This window comes from Austrofundulus limnaeus, unplaced genomic scaffold (genome assembly GCF_001266775.1).
Source record: "Austrofundulus limnaeus strain Quisiro unplaced genomic scaffold, Austrofundulus_limnaeus-1.0 Scaffold0, whole genome shotgun sequence".
Classification (NCBI taxonomy): Eukaryota; Metazoa; Chordata; class Actinopteri; order Cyprinodontiformes; family Rivulidae; genus Austrofundulus; species Austrofundulus limnaeus.
Window position 1 is genome coordinate 2,886,385 of NW_013952402.1, and position 2,939 is coordinate 2,889,323.

General features: G+C 34.9%; 1 protein-coding gene across 2 annotated transcripts in view; it reads left to right on the top strand.

The window, feature by feature from the left end:
* khdrbs2 (KH domain containing, RNA binding, signal transduction associated 2) overlaps positions 1-2,939 on the top strand; it is a 110,149-nt gene that overhangs the window by 102,635 nt on the left and 4,575 nt on the right. The gene's annotated exons all lie outside the window — the stretch shown is intronic.

Consider the following 2,939-nt stretch of genomic DNA (forward strand, 5'->3'; position numbering starts at 1 on the left):
CCCTTGACCTGCTGATTCAGTGAAAAAAAATGTTTGTAGCATAACTCAGCATTTCAGCAGCAGTGTTAGCAGTATTATTAACTCCTGTTAAAAATAGAAAAAAATAAAATACAACATTAAAAATACATTTATCCATAAAAACTGATTTGTTTTTAGCAAGATCAGTTTCAGTGTCGATAATAAATGTCTCTGATGTGCTTCAATAGATGTTTGTTCTCAGCAAAATATGAARGATACTGCCTGAGAGTGTAAGTTTAGCACTAAAAAAAAAACAATGACGTCAACAAACCTTTACTAGACTACTGTTATACAATCAAAGATAAAAGTACAGAATGGGTACATTTTAGTCCCCAGGTTACAGTCTGGGTTTATGTGCCCTCTAGGTTTGAACTGAAACATGTCATTTTTATAGTCTTTTATTGTACCGGTCAATCAAAGATACTGGATTGTTCTCTAAGAGGTACAAACTACAAYGGTCCCAGTAAGCACCCAATACTGAGAACAAGAACTGAACCTTTAATGACCCTAAAGTTACAACTGAATACCTTTTTTTTRRMYWTMMWYYAAAWTRMYAAWMMRRRTTTWATCGACACACAATGCCAAGTTTCTGTGCTATTAAATAGTCAGGAAATCATGGCCAAAAGGAATATAAAACTTTCTATAGATTTGCCAGCTATTATCAAAAACCACAAAGAAAAAAACTGAGGAGTCAAAACAAAGGAGATGTTTATGATTGTCAAGAAAAGCACAGAAAGAGTTACATTATTCATCACTACTTTATGTCTTCGTCTGCTCAGATCGCTTCATATCAGCTTCGTATCAGTTACTATAATAGAGAGAAAACAATTTAGCTCACATTTTCCAGTTAAACAGTTGCGTAGGCAGTTGCTGGGGCTAGTCTTTTAWGGATGTGAGGTTTGGATTTTAATGAGGATGATGTCAAACTCAGATTATWCAGATGAAACACTTGTTGAAATATGGAACTTTAAAATGGAAAATGTCTAAGAACCTTGTACATGTTAGCATGCAGTTAAACAAATACTGTAAATGACACTTTAGCATATGCTCATCATCATTAAGTGCCTAATGTGTATCCAAAAACAAAATATTCACACTTGCCGGTAATAACAGCCTAACCCCCTTTGGTTGGACCATTGAGACATCGATTACCCATTCAGACATGTACTGCTTGTGCTCATCTAGACGTTTGTCTGCTCTCACTTGGCTTACTTTCCTGTTCTGATTGGCCATCTGATTTATGTGTATGTGTATGAAATGTTTGGTAAGCAGTCAAATTAGAACCAYGTTTGCTTTTTTATAAAATGACCAACTTTTCAACTTCTGGCTGTAAAACATCCTGTCTTCTTTAGACGTGTCAGCCATATTTGTCCTCCACTTATTTATGTGATGTTACTGAAAAGACTCTATAGGCCGCTGCCATAGCAGTAGGTAGAATGTAAACGGATGGAATGAGTGAATGAAAACTTGCAAGCGAACGCTGAATCTGACTGAGAACTGAGAAAACTGCTTATTCTCACTGATTAGCAGCTTGACAGTGACATTGGAGACCTGCCCTACTTTACTTTGCTTTGTTAACTGTTTTACAGACCAGTGAGAATTAAACATTAGGTTTTTATTTTATTTTACAATGCAGAGCTGTTTTTATATTCTACCTGTGTCCAAATCAAACTCTAGTAAATAAGACACAAAACCACCGATTTAGACCATAAGTTGTTTAACTAAATGTTTCATATAAAAAATTGTGGTTTATACAGACAAATTGTTGCTTACCTTTTATGGTAGCAGGCAATAATGTATTGACTGTATCTGTGCTTATTTCTCTGTTAGCAAAATATTTCACAAGCAAAGTACAGATTTTATTGAAACATTCAGAAAGTTATAATAAAATAGGGATGTGGATAAATTTTTAATCRTACACCAATATTAAATCTGACAGCGGATTCCAAAAGAACATTTCAAACCATACAAAATAACACCAAAATCATGTGATTATCTGAAGTATGAGGGAAGTTATTGATGTTTGTTTAGGTGAAATCTGCTCATGTTTTCTTGCTGCAGTTTCACAGCAGAACCAATGGGGTCTTTGTGACCATTTCACCTTGCTTTTTTCTAATTTTGCTCATAACTTCCTCAATGTTCAAGATATCACCATGAAATTTTAGGAAAACATTCCCATTCTGGTTTTGTAGGAAGCATCTTGTATCCTAAAAAACTAATAAAACTTAGTAAAAGTCAATTCAAAAGTAGCAGAAAAGGTATAAAATAACATTACAAGGCAAACTGTAGCATCAAATCAACTTAATGTGTCTTAGAAAGTACGGAAATTAAAACAGTTTAAAAACCATTTGGACATTTGTTTTGTAAACAAAGCTCCTCAACCAATGACAGCGTGTTAAATGTGTCATGTGATGAAGACGAGCATCAAAACACTTTGGAACAAGCGCTATTCCGGATTTAAAAAAACATACTTCGATGTTTCAAATCATTATCAAGTTTGGAAGAAGGGCAGATAAAATAATGTTCTTCATGGCAGCTTATCTTTTTAAGGGGTCACTAGAAAAACTCGGATGATTTACTTTGATCCTCTTTTCAAAAAATTGTCTCTTCAAAACGCATCAACAAAAATTAAAAACTCAAAGACGAGGCTGTAGCTAACTACCTGACGGCAGCCCGATTTGTTGAAATTCGTAGAAATAACGAAGCAGGAGGAAATTACAAGCAAACGCACCGAGCAGCCTTGCAAAATCTGGCCACAGCAGTTTGGGAAGAAAATGGCAGCAGCTGCTGACGAAATGTCAACATCCCTATATAAAACAGACATCTACGTCTGATTAACTTATGAAGTACCGTATTTACGTATAATACGTAAAATTAAATCCATAAAACCCTCCATAAAGTTGGGGGGGGGGGGGGCATTT